At 47.2% G+C, this 24,405-nt stretch overlaps 1 pseudogene; it reads right to left on the reverse strand.

Moving 5' to 3' along the window:
- Nucleotides 1–848: 848 nt before the first annotated feature.
- Nucleotides 849–20,113, reverse strand: LOC134402302 (transmembrane protein 150A-like; annotated as a pseudogene).
- Between the last annotated feature and the right edge of the window lie 4,292 nt (nt 20,114–24,405).

Here is a 24,405-nt window from a genome sequence, read left to right on the forward strand (position 1 = left end):
CGAACCATGTGAAGCATGGCTTTGTATTGTTCCACAAGATCAGGGTCCAATATCTGATGCATTTTCTTAATTGTTTGGAAACCACATTTTTGCCTTCTTAGGCCTGCAGTCCTTCTACCTTTATCCCAGGAACAAAACACTACCAATTGGCATCCTGAATTCTTTGCAGATTTAGAAGTGATTTGAGTTTTTTAACCAGGAATGGCGGGGAGGATGGGGCGTAAAGAAAGCCAAGAAAATTGGTTCTCACTTCTGCTCAGTTCTTTGTAGGCACCAAGTATTGCTAGCACCTCAGACAGGGGAAGCATAGCCGCTCTAAGGACAGCTACATAGAAGGTTTGCATCTGCAAGGCTCCTCCTCCACTGGACAATGTGAGCACCACAGCTGTCAATTTGAACTGAACAGGATCCTTCCAGTGAGCGTTAGTAATGAGCCCTAGAACTGAAGTGCTTCATCTGTAATTGAGAATGTTCTGGGGATAAATCTGGGGTTAAACAAGTCTTCTTTGAGAAGCAGTCAGGCATCAACTCTGCTGGGGCAGTTTCAAGCAACATATTAATTATTGTTCACTACATATTCATTCAAGAGAGGATGCAACACTTTAGTAAGCAGAACTGGAAAAAGTTAGCAAAAAAAAAAGTCACTTAAAAAGTACTTTTGGTTCCAAAGAAATTAAGGGTACTTTAAAAAGAGACTCCTCTCCTGGGGGTTGGGGGGGGGAGTTGATGCCTGATGGCAGTTTATGTCCAAAAGTCCCAGGTGAATACAAGGCCTTTCTCCTGGGTATCAAATCCAGCTTCCTTGGGTCTGTGAGAAGTGTCTGTTCCCAACCCAGGTACTTAAGAATCACAGCAGGCCCTCTGCCACTGTGCTATGCCACCTCCCCATTTCCATCAAAGGACAAGTGGTATTTTCCCCACACCTCTCAGTATTGTCATTTTTCATCCTGTTGTCTGGAGGTACGGGAAGGATGGAGATGCTTTGATGCAACAGTAAGGAAATCTGGCTAAAGGCCACTGGTGGTACTAGAGTGTGGGTATGTTCTTAGTGCAGAGTGCCCAGGTCACTGTTAGTGTTGCACATGCACCAAATAAATATGAGAAGTGATGTGACTCTTAGGCACATTCAACATCACGTTCTGACCTTTTTCTTCTTGGCTGTTGGAAGTCCCAGTAGGCACTGCTCATCCTGCTGCTCGTGAGAGCTGCTCTGCCCATGAGGAATCCGTTTCTCAGCAGTCACCTCACATCATGGCCAAGTTCTCCAGATGGCTGTGGACATGTGACATGCTCGGTGTACTGCCATCTGTGATGTAGCTTTTAGGAGTCCGCCTGGCTTTCAGGAGAACCAGGAAAGTGTGGAGATGGCCCCAAATTCAGCTGTGAAGGTGCCATAGAAGACAAAGGACATTTATGATGAACACCCATTCGCAGAGAGCAGCCAGGTGTTGAAGGACAAAGCTCTGCTGGATAAAGAATACACCACATGGGGGTGCCAGAGTCAAGGCAAAAAACGGCTGAAAGCCTCTCACTAGAGTAGTAGTTCCCAAACTTTCTCAGGTCACCACCCCCTTGGTTCCACAAACTCATGCCCAGTGCCCCCTACCCTACACTATAAAAATCATTATTTAGAATAGCAGTTTTCAACGACCCACTAAGGAAGATAATAACAATAAAATTCAAAACAGTAACAATTAATTGAATATTTATTCAAAATCCGAAGCACCTGCCGTAGGCTTGCCAAGGGAAGGAGGGAAAAGAGCGAACACCTCTGTTTTGCAGCCGGCATGGCAGGGCACACCAAGCAGGGTATGTCTCTTCATTAGCGTTTTGGTGCTTTTGAAACATTTCAATTCACCGTTAAAAGGACTCTTAAACGGTATTAATACATGTCTGGATTCTTTCCCTATATGTCTTGGGACCAAACTACCTTCTCCCATAAAAATGTCCCTGGGTTTTAAGACCTTCTGGAGAGGGGCTTCTTGGAAAAGACCACCTCGAGCGCCCCCCTGCCGCCCCTTTGCCTCTTAGCGCCCCCCTATGCAATCCCACCGCCCCCAAGGGGGCGGTACCGCCCACTTTGGGAACCACTGCACTAGAGAGAAGCAACAGGGGAGGGCACGGCAGAGAGGGACAGCAGGCATGCTGAACCACCTTGGTCTCTCTTCGTAGCTCAGAATTAGCCATCTCCCCGCCCTGCAGGAAAGAACACTGTGCAATCATCAATGCACTCTCTTCTTCCAAGATCTCTGGTAATATTAGCGCAGGCTATTTAGGAGGGGACTAACCCAAACAAACTTGAACAGACAAAAACTAAAAACAGAAATGCAAGATGTTAAACACAGCCTGTATTTATTTGTTGACAATGTGAACATTTGTACCTGCCTCAAGCACTGGGAGAGCTTAAAACGGTCCCACCACACTCCCCCACCCCCACCCAAACCGCCTTAATTATACATGGACAGTTTAGAGAGATACTGAACTGGAACAACCTAGTTCTCAACGTTGCAAATTTTTGGGGAAGATGTGTTGCCAGGTTCACATATTTACTCATTCCCCGCTTTCTAAATATCTGTAGAGTCAGAGTCAGTTTATTGTGTTACAAGCAGTTAGCCATTATACACAAGTTATAAAAGAGAACAGTCTACAATAAAAATAATTGAGCATCATAAAAGGGTTCACTACCCAAACCCTTCATGCATTGTGAAGAACGTATCTGCATAGACTTAGCTAAAAATTTCGACACTCTAAAAGAAACAATTTTTTTTGCATCTGATAACAAATGACAGACTTTAACGTGATGAGGAGCCCTTCAGCAAGGGAGAAATGTAAATATTTCTAAGATCATTATACATAGGACATTCAAGCAAAACATGAATTAAGTCTTCGATAGAGACTGCATTACATCCACATACTCTATCTTTAATTGGTAATCTCTTATATCGTCCTAGCTGAACTGCTAAAGGGAGAACATTTAATCTTGCCTGTGTAAAGATTATCCTCAATTTAATGTCAGGTTTGGGGCAAAGTAGACGTGATGGGGCAGCCAAATGTGTTGGAGATTTGAGGGGGGGGGACCCACCTTGGAGCATTCCAGATCTACCCTTGAGGCCACGGAGCCTAGACTCTTACAGAACTTTCCAGTCCAAAAGCCCCAGGGTCAACAAATGGGTGTGGTAAGAAAGGACTGTGAGCCCCTCACAGGAATTCATCCCCCCTTTGCAAAACAGCACATATGCCAGGAGTATTTCACTTAGCATTTTTTCATCCTTTATCATGAACGAGACTTTGATTCAAAGTCTAAGAGCTCCATCACACCTACTTTTTTTTTAATCTGGTTTTCCTCCGCGGTTTTCCCTTCTGTTTCCTTAGCGAGTTGAGCGCTGGGCACTTTCACGTCTGTGCGTTGTTGCGCTTTCAGCTCATGTATCTTTTCACCTGGAGCACTACTATGCTGGTGGAATCTCCCTCTCCTCCCCCTATGTTTGCCTTTCCCCTGCAAAAAAATATATATATATATTCTTTATTTCTGAGCAAGGGAACCAACAGATCTCTATTTTATGAACTGGAGATGCACAGCCTCACATGATCAAAATAAAGGAAAACAGATCCTTCACAAACAGGTGAAATATCAGGAAAAGAGTTTAAAGGGAGGGATTAAAAAAATTCCTAAAAAAAAATCAAGGGATGAACCAATCTGATTCAAACTTGGCATGCTAAAAGCTCTACTTAAGAGCTCTCTAGGTCCCAAGTTTCATCTCTTTATCTTTAAAAATGAGAGAGCTGCGGGCAAGGAGGCTGAGGTTGGAGCAGTAAAAAGTCCATTCATTCCAACATTCCACATGGCATGCTGGAGGAGGAGGAGGAGAACCGCCCCGCCCTCCCCTTTCATCAGCAAGACTCCATTCAAAGCACACACTCCCCCAAACAAAGGAAAAAGTGGGAGGATAGCAATACCCACAGGATTAAGGGTGCATTAAACCCACTTGGGGAAAATAATCCAGGCTTTCCCCGCTCCAAAAAGGAACAAAAAATGGAGGGGAAGAGGCACAAGATGTGCTGGACAGGGACTTCATATGAGTACTGGGCTGCAAAACCACATACCAGGCATGGCGAGTGTGCAATACATCGCTGGTGTGATGGAGCTCTAAGTTTCTCTCTGGCTCATTAATCAAGAGCTGCCTCTATTATCCTTCACATCAGATAACATGACAGCATCCATCCATCATAGAATATTAGGGTATATTTTGATTAACATTTGCAAGAGAGCAGTTGTTTATAAACTCACTAGCAACTGGGTCGGGGTCGGGGGGTGACTGGAGCCTCTGGAGCATTTGACCATGCAACAAAGTGAGTGTTACTGTGGCTCCATAGCAAAATGGAAGTATGGAGTAAAACTGACCTTGCCACTCCACTCCACATGGCTTGACCAGTCCCCCAGTCAGTCAGCCCACAGGGTGCTTATAAACAACCACACACCATGCATTGTCATTTTGGATTGGTACGATTCTTTTTAGATATGGTTTTTGTTTTGACAAAATGCAGCTGCTGGAGCTGCAAGTCGAAAAAAGAGCTCAGAGGAGGAGGAGGGGTGTGGTTTTGTAACTCCCCCCACCTCCGGGCCATCTTCCTACTGTATATTTCTCCTAATTGCTTGTACCCCTGCAAAGGAAAACAGGGGTACCCACAGGTTTTCCCCAGTGGGGGTATAAAGAGCTGGGGTGCAGAATTTTTGGTGGGGAACAGCTCTGGAGGAAAATGTTCAGAAGCCCCTCCCTCCCCCACATCAGTCCCCCTCTTCAAATTGCAGCCTCGTCCTCAGCTGAGCTGGGGGCGGGGATCCCTAAGAAGAAGTACCATATTGTTTCCAGTAACATGATGTTTCAGAGACAAGAAGGATGTGCAAGAAAGGCTTCTCATGGGTCTCCTAATACAACCCTTGTTGTGGGATAGATGCCCACACTCCAAAGCAACCCTTTCAGACCCCCCATCCAGCCTTTTTTTGTTTAAACTTCCAAGGAAGACACATTGTGCCCTCCCACAATCTATATATTCCATTCTTTGTTCTTTGTCCTTTCCTCAGTAGATAGGAGGAAGAATTCTTCACCCCGTTCCTGACATCTTGGAATACTATCAATGATATTATTTTATTGTAAACCATTTATAGACCAACCTTCTGCATGAGAAAAATAAATCATACTGAGTTTTATTCTCAAGTAAAGCCCCTATTTATAGCTGGCCAGACCTGTCCCCAATTACCATGTCAGCTTGCCTAACAAAATTCTGTTTAATTCCATCTCTATTCAGCTCTGGATACATTTCTTTTGCCCACGTCATTCTGTTGCCGAAAGGATACCGAAGATGAGGGTGATGAAAGCCAGGGCTGCAAGGCAGCTGCGCAGGTGGCCAGTCCAGGAATGACCTCTGGATTCTGCCATGCGGTAAGTCAGCACTGACTGAAGGAACAGGAAGAGCATGCTGGTAGGGAACGCCACACCTGCCCCCACGTAATGCAGCGCTTTGGCTTGGTCCACCTAAGGGAAAGAGAAGGCAGCAACCAGTCAGGGATCCACAATGACCAATCAGGATGCTGGGGGCCAAGTCTCAGGCCTGATCGAAAGAGGCAGCCAAGGTGATCAGGGGTCTGGAAACAAAGCCCTATGAAGAGAGACTGAAACAACTGGGCATGTTTAGCCTGGAGAAGAGAAGGTTGAGGGGAGACATGATAGCACTCTTCAAATACTTAAAAGGTTGTCACACAGAGGAGGGACAGGATCTCTTCTCGATCCTCCCAGAGTGCAGGACACAGAATAATGGGCTCAAGTTAAAGGAAGCCAGATTCCAGCTGGACATCAGGAAAAACTTCCTGACTGTTAGAGCAGTACGACAATGGAATCAGTGACCTAGAGAGGTTGTGAGCTCTCCCACACTAGAGACCTTCAAGAGGCAGCTGGGCAACCACCTGTCAGGGATGCTTTAGGGTGGATTCCTGCATTGAGCAGGGGGTTGGACTTGATGGCCTTGTAGGCCCCTTCCAACTCTGCTATTCTATGATTCTGTGACTCCTTCTCCGTGCTTCCCAGCACTGTAGCCCTTTCCTGCAGAAGTTTTTCCTGATGTCCAGCTGGAATCTGGCTTCCTTTAACTTGAGCCCGTTATTCCGTGTCCTGCACTCTGGGAGGATCGAGAAGAGATCCTGGCCCTCCTCTGTGTGACAACCTTTTAGTATTTGAAGAGTGCTATCATGTCTCCCCTCAATCTTCTCTTCTCCAGACTAAAAATGCCCAGTTCTTTCAGTCTCTCTTCATAGGGCTTTGTTTCCAGACCCCTGATCATCCTGGTTGCCCTCCTCTGAACACACTCCAGCTTGTCTGCATCCTTCTTGAATTGTGGAGCCCAGAACTGGACGCAATTCTCTAGATGAGGCCTAACCAGGGCTGAATAGAGAAGAACCAGTACCTCATGTGATTTGGAAGCTATACTTCTATTAATGCAGCCCAAAATAGCATTTGCCTTTCTTGCAGCCATATCGCACTGTTGGCTCATATTCAGCTTGTGATCTACAACAATTCCAAGACCCTTCTCGTTTGTAGTATTGCTGAGTCAAGTATCCCCCATCTTGTAACTGTGCATTTGGTTTCTATTTCCTAGATGTAGAACTTGGCATTTATCTCTATTAAATTTCATTCTGTTGTTTTCAGCCCAGCACTCCAGCCCATCAAGATTTGTTTGTTTGAAACAAATTTGTTTGAAGTTTGTTTCTGTCTTCCAGGGTATTAGCTAGGCATGTGCTCTGCTCCGATTAGAAGCGTAGAAACAGGAGCGAATTGGCCTGCTCCGCCTTGCCCAGAGGCGGAGTAGAAGCGGACCGCGGACCCCTAGAAGCAAGGCGAAGAGAAGCGGCCATTTTCGGAGTGCTCCGGTTTCCGCGGTCCGCTCCGATCGCCATCTTGAAACATTTCGCCCATAGGATTGCATTGCGGAAAAGAAAGGGGGATAACTGTGTTGTTTTTGATGCTATCTTTCTGAAAATTCTGGTGCTTAGCGTCGTGGATGGGAGTCATTTTGAGCCTACTCTCAGCTCTCTGCGTGCTGCGGTTCGCGTGCTATATATTTTTTATAATCGGGTAAACAAATAGGGACAGCGAGCAAAACGGCGGGGGTTTTTTTGTTTTGTTTCTTAAGCGATGACAGGCACATTCAACTCCCAATCCTGATGAGAATTGATCACCTCATGAAGCATCCTCCAATCCCAGCGTTCGAGGGGGGGACTAAGGCAGAGGCACCCTCAGAGCTTTGAGCTCGTAGTGTCTTGTGGGTTTTGGCGTTCGTGGAGAGAGGAGCTACTTTAGTTAGTTGCTGCTGCTGTGTTTGGAGATAGATTAGGATTTAGCTTGGCGTGTGTGTGTGTGTTTGTTTGCTTCTTTCTGACTTTTAGCTTAGTTTGCTCTGTTTTTCCCTTACTTTGATTTAATATAAACTTTATTTTTAAATTTTGGAGTGTGTGTTTGTTTGTTTGTTTGGTTGTCCCCCCCCCCTCTCTTAAAGCCTTACTGTGTTTCATCTTCCTTCTTCCTTCTATATACAAAAAAATACAAAAAAAAATATTCTCTATTTCTTCTCTCTGTTACTTGGACTGTGTGTGTGACTGTGTTATTGTGTGAGTGTGCTGTGTGCACTGTTTGTGAAGTGCAACAGCCACAGATTGAGCATTTCAAATCCTGTTTGGGCAAAGCATACACACACTTCTTGTCCCATTTCCCTACATATAGTATATTCTTATGCATATTATTATTAATGTTAGTATAATATCATGAGACGAGGGAGCAGGCGCATGTCTGTGGCAGGGCATGCTGAAAGCAGCAAGGCTCAGGCTGGCACCAGCAGTAAGCAGCAGGCTGCCTCTCCTGCTGTGAAAATCAAACAGGCAACTCCTTGGCTGGCTGCTCCGCAACAGAAGCAGGAGAAGCAGCAGGCAGATGCACTTTCTTCTGCAACTTGTGCCCGGCATTCTCTTTTTGAGGGTGGGAATGGGAAAAGTGCCCCTTTGCAAGAGGCAGGTGGCAGCAGTGCCATTAGAGGAGGAGGAGGAGAATCCCCAACTCCTTCATTATCATTTGAGCCCACGAGCCCGCTGATGGACCTGTCTCCAGACCTCCTAGACGAGGTTCTTCTCAGCACAGTGGAGGGGCAGGAGGAGGGGGAGGAGGCGGTGGGTACTGAGGAGGAGCAGCAGCAGGCTGAGGCTCTCTCCCCAGTCTCATTCCACACCTCTTCCGCTGCAACCCCTGTTTCTGTGGCAACACCAGAGAGCTCAGGCGGGCAATTGGTGTCACCACGGAAGCGAAAGGCAAGTATAGTGTGGGACCACTTGGAGGTGGGCGCGGATCCCCGCTTTGCTGTCTGTCGCCACTGCAAACTCACCCTAAGCAGGGGTTCATCTACAGGGCATTATGGAACCAGCAGCATGAAGATGCATCTTCAGAGGCAGCACCAGTCGATCTTGCTGGTGAAAGAGGCGGGCAAGGCGACTGGTTCCAGGGGAAAGCCGAAGGCTGCTGCTGCTGCTGCTGGCACTGCCACTCTAAGCTCTCCATCTCCCATCCCCACGAGGGTTAGGCAGGCAACCCTGCAGGACATGGGGTGGGGGAAGTATGGACCCACAAGATGGCATTTTCCAATGGCCACCCAGGGTGCTACTGTGGTGGGGCATCTGCCGGGACTGACTCCTCCCCAATACTAGATCTATGACATGTCTCTCTGCCTGCCCCTCTGCTAGCCTGTCCTCCTCCTCGGTGACCGACTCGCAGGGATCGTTTGCGTTTGCAATGCGTGACTAACTGCAGTGCTAGCTTAGAAGCCAGCCATCCTTGCCTCACTTCTTTGTGCCCCCAGAAATGCCCGCAGCCTGCCTGCCTGCCTGCCTGCCTGTCTGCCCGCCTCCCCTGGGGTGCTGCTGTGGTGGGGCATCTGCCAGGACTGACTCCTCACCTGCTCTGCCTGCCTCTCTGCCCGCCTGGTGCCTGGGAGATGGGCTTTGCGGTTCGTGCCCAGCACCTTCTGGCACGCTTGCTCCCAGTCGTCCTCCTCTGTGCCCCTCAATGCGTAACTGCTGGCTTAGAAAGAAACAACCAGCCATCTTTGCCTCACTTGCTCCTTGCGCCCGCTTACGGGTTGGTTTGCTATGCATTAGTGCTCAAGCCATCCTTGCGGCACTACAATGCATGCTGCCTGCCTGCCTGCCTTCCCTCCCTTCTCCCCTTCCCTCCTCGCAGGGATGGTGTATGTGTCTTGCTTTGACTCAGGGGAGAAGTCCTTCCTGCGCTCAGTTAGACTTTATCAAGTTCAAAAATCCATTTTTCAAGTGTGGAAGAAGATTTAGGGTTATCTCATGGCATGTTGGGATTTCCTTGGAACTGGCCCCATTGAGCTGTCTGCATTGCAACTTTAAATCCCTGACATACTGGAGTGTCCGATTTTCAAAACTTCCCCTAACATCAGGGGATGATGGGATTGGCTTGAAACTTGGCATCCATGTGGACACATGGGTAAGCTGTCAAGGGACCAAAGGATAGGTTTCTGACGTGCAAATTGACGTAGTTCTAAAATGGGACTTGATTTGGGGTGAGTTAAAAGGTTTAAGCCCCGCCAAAAATCACGGGATGATGGGATTCCCTTGAGTCTGGGCGTCCATGTGGACACATGGATTAGCTTTCATGGTGCCGAGTTTGAGGTTTCTAACATGCAAATTGACGGAGCTATCGAAAGGGGTGTGAATGGGGTGCCCGATTTTCATAAATTCCCCAAAAATCAGGGGATGATGGGATTGCCTTGAGTCTGGGCGTCCATGTGGACACATGGATAAGCTTTCATGGTGCCAAGTTTGAGGTTTCTAACATGCAAATTGACGGAGCTATTGAAAGGGGTGTGAATTAGGGTTATGGGTGGTGCGTTAGAGGTTAGAGCCCCGCCAAAAATCAGGGGATGATGGGACTGCCTTGAGTCATGGCGTGCATGTGTATCCCTGGATAAGCTATCATGGTGGCGAGTTTGAGGTTTTTAACATGCAAATTGACGGAGCTATCGAAAGGGGTGTGAATGGGGTGCCCGATTTTCAAAAATTCCCCAAATTTTTGGGGAGGGGGCGTAGCTGCTCCAGTGAGCCCTGCCAGCTGCTCTCTTGCTCTCATGCTATGCCATGGCAGGAGAGCACCTGCAGGAGGAGGTGGCGGCGGCAGGCCCTCCTGGGTTTGGGGGTGGAGCTGTGCAATTTGTTATTCCTCCTGCTCTGCTGCCTATGTGGGCACCTCGCCCTGCTTCATGGGTGGGTCAGCCCTAATCTGAAGAGATACAGCTCAGAGTGTCTCGGCATTCAGAGGCTAAACTGACTAGTCCCCTCCCAACATGAACCTACCTGTATACTGCGCTCAACATCTAAGGTCCTCCTCGGACTTTAGGGAGCTCGGAGGATGGCAACAAGGGAGAGGGCCTTTTCAGTGGTGGCCCTCTGACTGTGGAATGATCTCCCTGATGAGGCTCGCCAGGTGCCAACACTGTTATCTTTCAGGCACCAGGTCAAGACTTTTCTCTTCTCCCAGGCATTTAACAGCATTTAACAATGTTAAGTTTGTTTTTAATGGACCCCAGAATTGTTGTTTTTAAAGGGATACTGTCGTTTTTATACTGTTGTTTTTATGTTTTTGATGTTTTTTAAATTTTGTATACTTTTTAAATGTTTACCATTTTTAACTGTTCTAAACCACCCAGAGAACTTCGGCTGTGGGGCGGTATATAAACATAAATTATTATTATTATTATTATTATTATTATTATTATTATTATTATTATTATTATTATTACAATACGCAGGGGCCTCTTCGCGGTGGCACCCCTTCCTGGTGGCTGTTGCCCAAAGAAGCTTGCTGGGAACCTTCTTGGTCTTTCGGAGATTGGTTAAGACTTTTTAATTCTGTATCAACGTTCATCTGACTGCCTAGTTTCTACCCTAATCCTGAACTTTGTTTCTGAGGCTGTTTTAGGTAGCATTTTTATAATTCAACAACTGTAATAGTATTATCTGAATCAACCAGAGGGACTCTGATATATAGAAAGCCACATTTAAACTTCACAGACAAACTAAAAAAAGAGCCAGGAAAAAGTTTTAAGTGACTGACATTTAATTTGGATTCCCCGTGAATTTTCAAATGCTGTGATGATGATGATGATGATGGTTGTATCACCTACATAGGTTACGTGTTGCACAGTAGCTACAAATGCTCTTGCTCTGAATAAAAACCTTTACAAATGAGAGGATGTGCTGGAGAGCCTCCATGCTGTTGATTTACTAGCCCTTGATATTCATAAAGCACCTGAACAATTTAAACAATGTACAAACATAAAAACATTACAGAACCTGCTTGCAGGCTCACAAATTAATTTCAAATCTGTTAATCTTTTCCATTTTTCAACCTATTTTAGCCAACTGTTCTGACTGGCTAAAAACATGTTAAAAACAAGCGAACAAAAAGCAAGGAAAAAATTGAGACCAGAAAACTAAACTCGCTGTAAGCAACCCAGAGAAAGTTGTCAAAAAAGTCATCTGTGAAAAATTCAGATCAGAATTTCGACAATGAAACAAAACTGACGTTATCTTGACCACTTAAAAGGCAGCTCTAACCCCAAAGGCATGGCAATACCTTTAGAGCAGGGCAAATCTCCAGTGGGGTAGAAGGCAGGCATCGACAGCTACCAAAGGCTATCCCATGTGTACTCATGCCCCAGCAATGCTGCATGGCAAAACTGCACTGCATAAAGGGGAAGAGAAATCCAAGAAGTCCCCCCCCCCCACACACACACACCAAAAGTGCATCCTGGTCTCTTCATCCTGTAAGGCACTCACAGCCTGTCAAACTTTGAGAGACCTGGCAAGACCTATTCCTTTATCCTGGTAATGTCAACTGCTCTACACTGTCAGACAGTTGCGCAGAGGAAAACACACACATACACACAGAGAGAATCAAATATTGTTCTAGTGATACAATCTGCATGGAAGGAACCTTCAACAATCACTCTAACATTTCTCCCAGTCAACTCTTTAAGAACCTAAGACGAGCCAACCTGGATCACTCCAAAGGCCCAGTGCAGCCCCCTGTTTCCCATAGTGGCAGGCAGGGATTTTTAAGTGATTTTTTCAACTGCACAAATGCCCTGTCAGACACATAGACACGCCCCCACACCAGCCAAACACATTTTTTCTCTTTCACGACTGGACAGATTATCACCAACCCTGGTAGCACCTTAAACTTAAAGACAGATTGACAGGGCTGAACAGATACCCAGGAAGGACAACAGACCAAGAGAAGTACACCACTGGTTGTCACCTACAGCCCCCAATTGAAGCCACTGCAACGGATCACCAGTGAACTCCAACCCATCATCAGCACAGACGCTTCTCTCACACAAGCCTTTGGAGGCAGAGCAGTCCTGGCCTACAGACCACCTCCCAACCTGAAGCAGCTGCTAACCAGTAAGGCAGAGACACAGACAGAGGGACCAGACCATGCAATAGACCCAAGTGCCAACTCTGCCCCCACATCTATTCAGGCAACACTGTCACAGGACCCAACAACATCAGGGCTCTTTCACTTGCATCCTTATATAATTTGTGTTACATGCCATCCCTGACTTTGTCTATTGTTAAGTTCTTAATAAACACATACACATAACACATGTCTTATTTTTTTCACCACTTTTTTCAACTGTACATGATCTGATTTCCAACTGTACATTTTTTTCCTAACTGCACATTTTGTGTCCAACTGCACACTAAAAACAAAACAAAACCCGGTGGCAGGTGCATATCTATGGGAAGCCCATCAGCAGGACATGGAGGCAATAATCCTTTCCTGCTGTTGTCCCCCAGTAATTGGTATACAGAGCCATGATGCCTCTTTCCTGGACATAGAATGTAGCCACCATGACTAGTACTCATTGACGGCCCTATCCTCTGTTGACCTGTCTAATCCCCTTTCTAAGTCGGTGGCCATCACTGCATTTTGAGGAAGCGAGTCCCATAGTTCCACTAGGCATACCCTTACCTCCTATCTTATTCAACCCCACCCCTTCCCCAAGGCAGTCACAGCCCCTCATCATGCTACCACTACTATTCCATACATGGGAGAATGAGCAGAGGGCAGGTGCAGATGGACTCATTTCAGGAGCAGATCTGTAGTGCTAGATAGGCAGAACTTGAATGTATGAATCAGTCACAGAGTCAAACTAGGCACGCAGTGGGAGCTTCACATTTGGGGATTCCAACATCTTTTTGTTTCTCAAAAGGTAGTTCCAAATCTGACCCCGCCTCCCCCCCCCCCAAAAAAAATCTGCTATTAGCTACAGAAGAAAAATTTCACAGGCATAAGGTCTTAACGGCCATACATTTTTTCCTCCACACTCTATAGCAGCTGGGGAGGGGAGGGGGGCAGATACGAATTGGAGCCATGATACAGGAGCAAAGGGTTACCGACCCTCTTCCCATAACCTCACCAAATTTCCCCCCCTGTGTCTTTGCCAGAAAGAAAAAGATGCTGAGAGATGCAAACACAGAACTTCCTCATCCAGACCATAGTTCCAAGCTGATGTGGTCTGAACTGGCTGTGACTTCCAATGGCAAGAGAGTTTTAGCAGGCTCATAGTAGGTGGCTCACTGAAAATGTCAATTCAGTGTTCTGCAACAGTGAAAAGCACAAATGCAGTATTAGAAAAATAACTGATTTTTTTTAAAAAAAAGCAAATATAGCCATACCACTAAATAAATCTATGCAAATCCTGCAGTCAAATAATTGGTCAGTTAGTTCAAGTAAAATGTGAAATTCAGCTTCCCCCACTGCTCCTTAAGATTTGCACCCTTAGGGTTGCCAGGTTGGAACGCTGAAGTGGCAGAAGGAGGCACCACTGGCAGAATTATCTTTCTCATGATTATTAAAGACAAAGCAACCGTGTCAGCATCAGGGCACTTTACCAGGCAACCCTGCTCTGTCTTGGCTTTGTGCTCTAGGCCCCAGCCAGCCCTCCAGATCTCCTCTGCCTGCCCTCTTCCTTCCTGCCTGCAATACACCCTCTTTGCAGGCGCCACGTGAGGTTTTGCCACTTACAAACCAATTCACAAAGTGCCATTTGACTAACACCACAGAGAAATATTTAAATTTAAGAGGCCATCTTGCTGGGTCCAAGGGGCTGCAAATGCCTCCCTGAGAGAGGCAGTGGTGCCGGCCTCTTTAAAAGAGGCAATAATCAGACCACACCTGAAAAAAGCCTAACCTGGACCCAGAGGATGTTAACAACTACAGGCCGGTGGCTAACATGCCCTTCCTGGGCAAGGTGCTTGAGTGGGTGGTTGCCAGACAACTCCAGGCACTCTTGGATGAAACTGATTATCTAGATCCATTTCAATTGGGCTTCAGGCCTGGTTTTGTAATGGAAACTGCCTTGATCACCTCTGCTGGGAGAGGGACAGGTAGAGTGCGACTCTGTTGATTCTCTTGGACTTCTCAGTGGCTTTCAATACCATCGACCAGGATATCCTTCTGCATAGATTGTCTGGGCTGGGAGTTGGAGACGGTCGTGCACGCACTGGTAACTTCGAGGCTTGACTTCTGCCACGCGCTCTACATAGGGCTACCTTTGTGCCTAGTCCGGAAACTTCAACTAGTTCAAAATATGGCAGCCAGGCTGGTCACCGATACACCTAGGGGTGACCACATTACACCAGTCTTAAAATCTCTTCACTGGCTGCCAATTAGTTTCCAGGCGAAGTATAAAGTGCTGGTTATCATCTTTAAAGCTCTGCATGGTTTGGGTCCAGCCTACCTGTGGGATCGCTTTCTCCCGTACAATCCGCCCCGCACACTCAGGTCCTCTGGGAAGAATTTACTCCAGCCAACAAAAACAAGGCTGACAACTATTACCCAGAGGACTTTTTCTTCTGCCGCTCCCAGTTTGTGGAATGGCTTGCCGGGAGAGATTCGTCAACTTAACAGTCTTCCAGAATTTAAGAAAGCCATAAAGACTTACTTCTTCCGGCAGGCCTACCCAGTTGAATTTTAACATACCTCTTTTAATGGTTTGCTGCTTTTAATGATGCACTGGTTTTAAACGTTTGAATTGGTTGTATGTATTTTGTGGTGTTTTTATTTGTGTTGTGCCCTGCCTCAATCCAGAGTTAGAGGAGGGTAACAAATAAATATATTATTATTATTATTATTATTATTATTATTATTATTATTATTATTATTGCATTGCAGTTATTATTATTATTATTTATATAGCACCATCAGTGTACATGGTGCTGTACAGAGTAAAACAATAAAATAGCAAAACCCTGCCGCATAGGCTTACATTCTAATCCTACTTGGATGGTCAATTCCAGAAGATGGTGCTGGGGGATTATTGCTCTATGCCTTGGCGGCTATACTATGGGCTAGATTTACTTATTATTACATTTATATCCCACCTTTCTTCCATTGAGGAACTCCAAGGAAGGAGGTTTCACAGGGCTCTATTCTATCCCGCATGTTCACCATCTACATGAAACCGCTCAGGGAAGTTATCCGGAGGTATGGACTAAGGTGTCATCAATAGGCGGATGACATCCAGCTCTCGCTCTCCTTTTCATCAAATTTCAGTAAGGCAGTGGCTGTTCTGAATCAGTGCTGGGCACAGTAATGGACTGGATCAGGGCCAATAAACTGAGACTGAGTCCAGGCAGAAGGAGGTACTTTAGCGGGTGGTTCATCCACCCAGTTAAGTGATGTTCAACCTGTTCTGGAGGGGGTTGCACTCCCCCTAAAGGTCAGGTTCATCATTTGGGGTGCTCTTGGCTCCAGCATTGTCACTCAAGGCACAGGTGGACTCAGTGGCACAGAGCACCTTTTTATCAGCTTATACCAAGTACATCTTTGTCTGGTCAGAGATAGCTTAACTACAGTTATGCTCTGATAACCTCTCATCTGGATTACTGCAATGTGTTATATGTGGGGACTGGCCAACATGATCATATGCCAGTACTCTCCCAACACGCACAGTTCCTTTCCGGGCCCAATTCAAAGTGCTGATATTAACATTCAGAGTCCTAAATGGCTTGGGGCCAGGTGACCTGAAGGGTCGTCTCCTCTCATATGTACCTGCTTGGCCCCTAAGGTCATCTTCAGAGTTCCTTCCCGAGGAGCTCCTGCCAAAAGAAATGAGGCGGCTTATTCCACTCATGGAATAAGCTCCCCAGAGATGTTCCACTGGGCCCACACTGTGCTCTTTGCTGTGTTAGATGAAGAGCTTTTTATTTTTCCAGAAATTTTAATCTTTTAGTTCTGTTGTTTTAAAATTGTTATTGTATTTGAAATCTCTGCAATTTTAAATTGCTGCTAGTTTTTATTTTACTTTTATACTGTAGTTTAAAACATTTAAATTTGGCATCGTATTTTATGCTGTGTTTTCTGGTTTTAATTGACATGAACCACCCAGAGAGCTTTGGCTATTGGGCAGTATAGAACTATTATTACTATTATTATTGCGCCATCAATGCACATGGTGCTGTACATAGTAAAATAACAAAACAGCAAATAAATGTATTTAAATAAATAAAAGCAGCATTAATATCCATACCATGTAAGTATAAGAGGTACCTGTGTGGTCAAGCCCCATTGTTACAGTCGGATATGGGTAAAAGAATTTCCTCTCCGGGTGGAGAGATAGCAGAGAGCACAGCGTCGAGGTGGGTTCAGAGAAAGCAAAATAAGCCACAGAGATAACACACAGCAGACAGTAATTTCTTCAGCAATGGTTTACTGAGGTATAAGGCATAGAAGATCAAATATGTACAGTATAATACATGATACTCACACGAACGTACTTTTCATCACACAGGAGAGAGAATACATGCTTGACACAGAAGACTTATATACTAAACATTATCTCCCTCTATCAATTAACACATTGCATTGTCAATCACACCACACCCGTCAGCTTAACCTCTGACACGTAAAGTGGCTGTTGAAACAACTTGCAACCATTACATCAGGAAGTTGAACTTAAAACTGTGGACAGTAAAAATCCAATCCTGGACAGTTACGTGGGACAGAATAGCAGGGCATCCTAGACAAGAGCAATGCAGCTTCCTCTTCAAATTAAAACTGGCCCCATCTCCTGCCTTGGTTAAAACAAGCCCCTACCTTCCCTTAGGGCTTTATACACACAGAGGAACTGTCTTACCTGGAAGTTGCCAACTATAATGAGACCAGCTGCACAGATCCATCCTGCAGCCAACCCCAAGGTGTTGAGAAGGGAAGAGCCACAGTGTTGTATGACATGTGCATATCTCAACAGGCCAACCAGCACCACTAGGAAAAGGAAACATTGGTCAACTTTGGACTAAAAACAGAAGTTTCAGAACATGAAAACAGTATCAACAAACTGTTCCAGCATTGAGGGCACAGAAGTGCGGTGGTGTGTAGAGGCTGTCCCTCCTTCACAGCCTTCTAGTATACTTCTCTAGCCAAATATATCTACCATTTTCTTACAGACAAGAAAACAAAAATCCAAACCTGTGTCCAGGGGCAAAGACTCACCCATGAATGAGCCCAGGCTGCAGATCAAACTGAAGAAGCAGCTTTCAGGGGGGAAAGTGCTGCACTTGCTGGAGGAAAGGACATGGAGGAGATATCAGGTGGGGAAAAGAATTCACTGACATGCGGATCTACTGACATAGGTCTACACTGCATTCAGCCAAATTGGCTGCAGAACTCTTTGTAGTTAGTGTGATGCCCTCTTTGAAGATTGAAAGGTTGACGGACTTGACTGGCCCCGGATGGATTCCTCTGCCAACTCTTACCTTTAACCTAGGGGTGGAGGTGAACCTTTTTTTGGTCCAGGGCTGAATTCAAATTTTAGAAGAGTCTTGAGGGCCCACAGTCCAGCGCTGGGCTAAGCTAAGCCCACAGGAGAGGGGAGAAGGGCAGAGTGAGTGGGATCAGATGTAATCAAGTGTGATGCCAATCAGAGGGCAGGGTGTTCCAGTGTCCCAACCCCCACCCAGCCAAAACTTTAAAGAAAACATTTTTTTCTGTGCACTGGCTTCTTCCATCATGCAGCTGCTGCTGCAGACCAAGAAGGAACTCCCACACCTGAGTATCATTTGTCAAATTGCATGTGCAAAGCCTTCCCCCTGGGGCATGGCTTCACCCCCTGGTGACCGGATCTGAGCCTACCAGCCACAGTAGCCACCAGCCACCACTGGATGTAATTTGTACCAATTTAGACACTTCCCCACCAAATATCACCGTGGCCAATACCATCATCATCCTCTCAATCCTACGATTTAAAGGTATTTAAATTTTAAATAACCAGTAGGGTATTTAAAGGGTCGAGTAAGTTCAGCTCACAGACTTCCACTGACCCAGTTGCCATTGCTGGCCGCTGAACACAAGACTCTCCTTCTCCTTCGCCCAGAAGGGAGAAAGAAAGGCCTGCGCACAGCGACCCACCGTGGCTTGGAGTCCGCGAGTTCTGGTGGGGAGCCAGCAGCTTGGCTCATGAATGCAAGCCGAGCTGGGGGCTCTGGGGAAAACGTGTCGAGGCCCGGGAGGGCTGGAATTCCCTGCACCGGACATCCCTAGTTCAAGGCTGTGATTTGCTGGCCTTGTAATCTTATCTCTGCTGATTCTATGCGTGCCTGGTGGTGACTATGTCATACAATCAGCGGTTGGTCGGGGGGCTCTGCTGAAAGTGTCATCCAAGGAACAGAAGGAAACTTGTTCTATACCTAATAATGAATTTGATAGTGGGTGAGAGAGATTGTCTAGAAATTTAGAACGTAAATGTATTAATTAATTCTTCAATTGCAGCTAAAATGCTCATTAGTGAAAACAGGATTCTCAGTCCCAGAGCTGCAGAGGACATGATAGCTGTGTATATCCCTGTTTAAACATGTTTTCAGGCAAACGATTTAAGGGAAATATTATACTTTATTTGAAGAATAAGTTCCTGCTGGAGAGTATCCGGGAGCAATTATGGTCACTATGGTATAAGATAGTTGTTTATGTTCTATGTTATGGTTTTTTACATCATAATTGCTTATTGTAATAATCTTTCTTACTGTAAGCTATTTTGCATTTCTATAGAATTGTAATAGAAAGTATACAAAAATTGGAAACAGTGAATTTGTACTTCTCTTAAATTTTAGGCTCCAGCGATAGTAGTATCTGCAGGCAACAGCTGCATGGCTGAGGTATGCATTCAAAGTCCACAGAAACCACACGTGTGCATTAGTTCCATGACACAGAAAATTTCACAAATGCAGAAGATGGAAAGGAAAAAAGCAACCACTCACACGTCCACATCCAACATTAATTAAGAGCTAAATTTTTGAAACTCTCTAAGTATGAAACACCCTGGTGACCCCAGGAACTCTCCCCAAGGTCTCCCTAGGTAATTTAAAATTGTCTCCCCCATATCTGACACCTTTCTTCAGCCAAGCAAATTATGCATGAAATCAGGCCATGAAAAGAAGAGATTCATTTAACTTTTTATTTATTAAAAATATTTTTAGCCACCTTTCAGGGCAGGAGCTCTCCCAAGGTGGCGTACAACAATAAAACACATCAGACTAATTAGCAGCCATGCTACATCTGAGTCAGCGTGCTTAGGGTAAGGTTTCACATGTATTTCTGTTGAGCCAATGCAGCCACTGCCATTTTCTTTCTCAATAGCTGCATTCTCCCTACCCTTAACATGTGAGAATACAGAATATTGGCAGAAGCCAGAGCTGGAAATTCATTGCTGAATCACACCCAGTACTAGCAAGTCAAACACAATAAAGACGCCCATCTGGGACCAGAGAGAAGAAGGCAGCAGCAACAACAAAGGCCACTAGGCTGCTTCTCATTCCAGGAATCACCCCCCCATCACCCCCCCCCCACACACACACACACCAGGCTAATGTCAGGAACAACAGTCCTTACCTGACAAGAAGAACGTGGTCCAGGGTGCAGCAAGAAATGGGGCCATCTGGCTCACAGGATTGGTTATAAATCCTACAGTGGAGTAAAAAGGAATGCATTACATGAAGGCTTTGCCCCTCTAAATAAAGCACACCTCTTAAAAACCTGTTCTTCAAAAGAGGAATAATAGATGAATACATCTGGATCACTTCAGAAAGTTGTTGAAATAGCCCAAACTTTCTAAGGGTGATGGATGAATCTGGCCTCATTCTGAGGATCAGGGAGAAAAAGATTGCCAGGGGAAGGGGAAGGATGGCCTGCTCCTGCCTTTTAGTTCTGGAAGGTTCCAAAGCGATGCTCTGCATAGATGCAGCATTTCCCACATGTATGACTCTACAGAGAACATAAAGAAGAACCAGAGGTAGCCTAGCCATAGACTGAGTATCTACTATTCCCCAGTGCCACATCATTGCTAGGAAAGTGTTGGATTCTCAGTATCCCGAGAAACTCAAACTTTTTGTTTATAAGCAAACACATTTCTAGACTTGTAAAGAATAGCTGTGTTATTTTCAAATCTGCAATAGACTGTAACAATAGAACAGCAACAAAATACTGAAGCAGGTCAATAATATTAATCGCGTATTAATATTAATGGCAGCCAGGCTGGTCACTGGTACACCTAGAGGTGACCACATTACACCAGTTTTAAAATCTCTTCACTGGCTGCCGATTAGTCTCCGGGCGAAGTACAAAGTGTTGGTTATCACCTTTAAAGCCCTACATGGTTTGGGTCCAGGCTGTAAGGAAGGGTTAATGTTACTGGGAATGGTTCGTTTTTTAATATGTTAAATTTTATCATTATGGTCCTAGGAACTGGGCGATAAGCGGCCAGCTGCATGGGGACGTTCTGACACATCCTGGAACCGCCCGGCCGGCCTTGAGAGAAAATTTACATCTCAAGCGGAGGTGTGAAAGATCTTCGTAGGGGAAGCCAAAGGGAGGGGGAAGGAGCGAGGGAAAAAGAAACTATAAAGGCTATTCTTGGGAAAGGGGGTTGGTCTGAGCTGGGTGACTTCAAGGCTGGTGATGTATGAGTTGTAACTTAGTTTCTGACTTGCTTCTTCTGGGTTCTCATATATATGCATGTTTTATAGTTTTAGAGTTTTAGTATGCTAATCCCATGTAACCTACCACTTATCCTGAAATAAATTTGGTCCTAAACCTCTAAATTGGAGCGGTGTGCGTTTGTTCTGGGGATCTGTGCAAAATCCAGTGGAAAAGCCAGCTTCGCTGGGGCGTGCTTCCTTTACATGGTGGGCAGCGCTGGGATTCGACACAGATCCGGAGGAACAGAGCGCTGTTAGGAAAGGAAGAGTAGTGAAGCATAAGTTTGAACCCGGACTAAGCAAGGTTGAGTAGGCCAGCCAAATGATGTCTCAGAATCAAGGAGCAGCGGCTCCAGGAGTAGAGTTTTTGGGGGCGACCTCTGAGGAGGGAGCAGAAGGGGAGTCCAGTCCGGCCACTTTCGAGTGGGGGATGCAAGAGACGCTCAGCTCCGAAGGGGGGGCCCGGAGGCAACATGCTGCAATGCTCTGGATGCCAAGTGAAGTGCGGGAGAAGGCATGGTTCGAGGTTGAGCCGAAGATGACGGTCCCGGGGGTGATGCTGGAAGGAGACACTTCAGGGGTGCAGGCCTCGCAGCTCCAAGGGACATCGCTGCTGGCGGTAATGCTGGAAGGGGACGCTCGGCAGATGAAGGTCCCGCGGCTATAGGGAACACTGTTGCCACAACTCCCTCGCCCGCCAAGAGCAGCGGATGGAACCGGCCCGGGTGCGAGGGCCGAAGGGGAAAGCGAGGAAAGAAAAGTTCAACGGATGTATATGGAATGTTTGGAGCTGATGTCCCGCCACCTGAGGATTGTGGAGAGAGAGAGAGGGGGGGAGCGCCGGGACAGCGGTTTGACCAATGGGCTTTCCCCATGTATCATGAAGGAGATGATGTGGGAGCTTTCTTGGCCCTTTTCGAAGACACGTGTGACGAGTTGGGGGTTCTACCAACCCAGCAGATGCGTTTGCTGCGTCTGCAGGTTACCGGGACTTTGAGAGAAATGATAGCAACCATCCCCCGGGAGTTGCGCCATGACTACATGCATTTCAAAAATATAGCCAAAGAACAGTTTGCCCTTACGGCGGAGCATTGCCGGCAGAAGTTTCGGCAGCTGACCAGAAATCCAAAAGAAACTTTTGCTGCCTTCGCTACCCAAATGATGATGGCTATGGAAGCGTGGATGGATGCAGAGTGGGTCCGGGACTTGAAGGGTGCCAAGGATTTGGTGGCTAAGGAGCAACTCTACCGACAGTTCCCCGAGAAGTATGATGCTTGGGTGGGGGAAAAGAACCCCCCAACTTTAATGGAGACGGCGAAGATGGTGGACCGGTTGTAGGCATTCGAGTGGAAGGGAGCCAGAGGGACCCCATGGCTGTTGGAGAAGGTCCAAGAAAGGCGTCCCGTTGGAGCGTCAGGGGGAAAGAAGGCGGCATGGCCTGGAAAGGAGCGTCGGGAGAAGGGAAGTGCGGCAGGCGGCACGGCGGCGTCCGGACCCCAAGCCAGTGGGGGGGTGCTTCTATTGCAAAGAGCCAGGGCACCTGAAGAGAGAATGCCCCAAGTTGGCGGCCAAGCAAGCGAGCGATGGGGGGGGTCCCAGCCCCACGACCGGTGGTTCGGGCAGCGACAGCCCCAACAGCGCCGGCCTCCCCGGCGTCCAACTGGAGTGACGACAGCGAAGAAGTGGCTGACCTGGAGTGGGAGTACATGCGCACCGAGTCTGCAGGGGTGGCGCAGGCCCCAGCGGGGCCTGGGAGCCCCGGCCCGGCAACGGCTGTTTCGATGCGGTTGGTGACCCCAGCCCAGCTTCAATGGAGTCGCCGAAAATTCTGTTAGTGCGTGGTGGTCGATGGGAGGACGGTTCGGGCTCAGAGGGACACTGGAGCGGACCTTAGCAGCGCCCACGTGGGTCTGCTCAAACCCGGACAGAGACTAGTGGGTCGAACCGTAACGGTGACCCCGTACAGAGCGCCTCCGTTTGAGGCCCCGCTGGCCCGAGTGAACATTGAGTATCGAGGTTGGAAGGGGGAGCTAGTTATCCTCACGCATACGGAAGGTCCAGCCTTCCCCCTGGGCAACGACTTATGTTTTAAAGTTACCCAGTTGGCGGTGACGACCCGGGGAAAAGCGGCCCGGCAGAGGGAAGCCCAAGGGGAGGAGGAACCGGAGAGCCCAGTCGAAGAGCCCTCCAGTGAAGGAAGGGGGGAGGAAGACCCGAACTTGGGGGGTTGGGATACACCGGAGTTTCAAAAAGAGTTGCAACAGGATCCCTCTTTGCAGGAGTGCCGGGAGGCGGCGGGGGGCCTGGCGGACGAGAGAGGAAAAGTGGGTACTGCAGTGTTTATTTGGGAACGGGGAAGATTATACTGACAGTTTTCCCCCAAAGGAGGAGGAGGGGTGGAAAGAAAGCAGTTGGTGGTGCCCACATCCTTAAGGGGGAAGGTGTTGGAAACCGCCCATGAGCGGCTGTGGGGAGGACATTTGGGAATACGCCGAACGTTGGAGCGGGTGAGCTGAGATTTTTATTGGCCCGGAGTCGCCCAAGAGGTGCGGGATTTTTGTGCCTCATGTGACACTTGCCAACGGGTCAGGTTCCCCCGAGACCACCCCAAAGCCCCGCTGCATCCCTCACCCATCACGGAGGTGCTGTTTGAAAAGGTGGGGGTGGATATTTTGGGTCCCTTCAGCCCAGCCACCCGGTCGGGGAAAAAATACATTTTAACTCTGGTAGATTATGCCACCCGGTACGCGGAGGCAGTACCGCTTTCAGTTATCTCCGCACCACGGTGGGCAAGAGCCATGATGATGGTTTTTACCTGGGTGGGGGTTCCTAAAGTGTTGGTGCACGATCAAGGAGGGGGATTTATGTCGTTGCTGCTTAAGAAGTTGTGGAAGCTGGCTGGGGTGCAGCAGTGCATGGCTGCCGCTTATCATCATGAGGGGAATGGGCTGGTGGAACGTTTTAACCAAACTGTGGGGGAAATGTTGAAAGCGTATGCTGCTAAACATACGGCGGACTGGGATCAAGCCTTACCCTACCTTCTCTTTGCCGCCCGAGATGCTAAAAGTGATAGCTTGGGGTTTTCAGCCAACAAATTGGTTTTTGGGCGAGAATTGAGAGGCCCGTTGAAATTGTTGCGGGAGGGTTGGGAAGGACGAACCGCCCCCACCCCGGTTTCGGTGGTGGAATATATGCAGAATTTACAGAACCTCTTGCGGGAGGTGGGGGAGGCGGCCCAAGAGAATCTAGCCCAAGCCCAGCAGACCCAGAAAAGGTGGTATGATCAACAGGCTAGGCAGAGAGTGTTT

Source organism: Elgaria multicarinata, chromosome 8 (assembly GCF_023053635.1).
Source record: "Elgaria multicarinata webbii isolate HBS135686 ecotype San Diego chromosome 8, rElgMul1.1.pri, whole genome shotgun sequence".
NCBI lineage: Eukaryota > Metazoa > Chordata > Lepidosauria > Squamata > Anguidae > Elgaria > Elgaria multicarinata.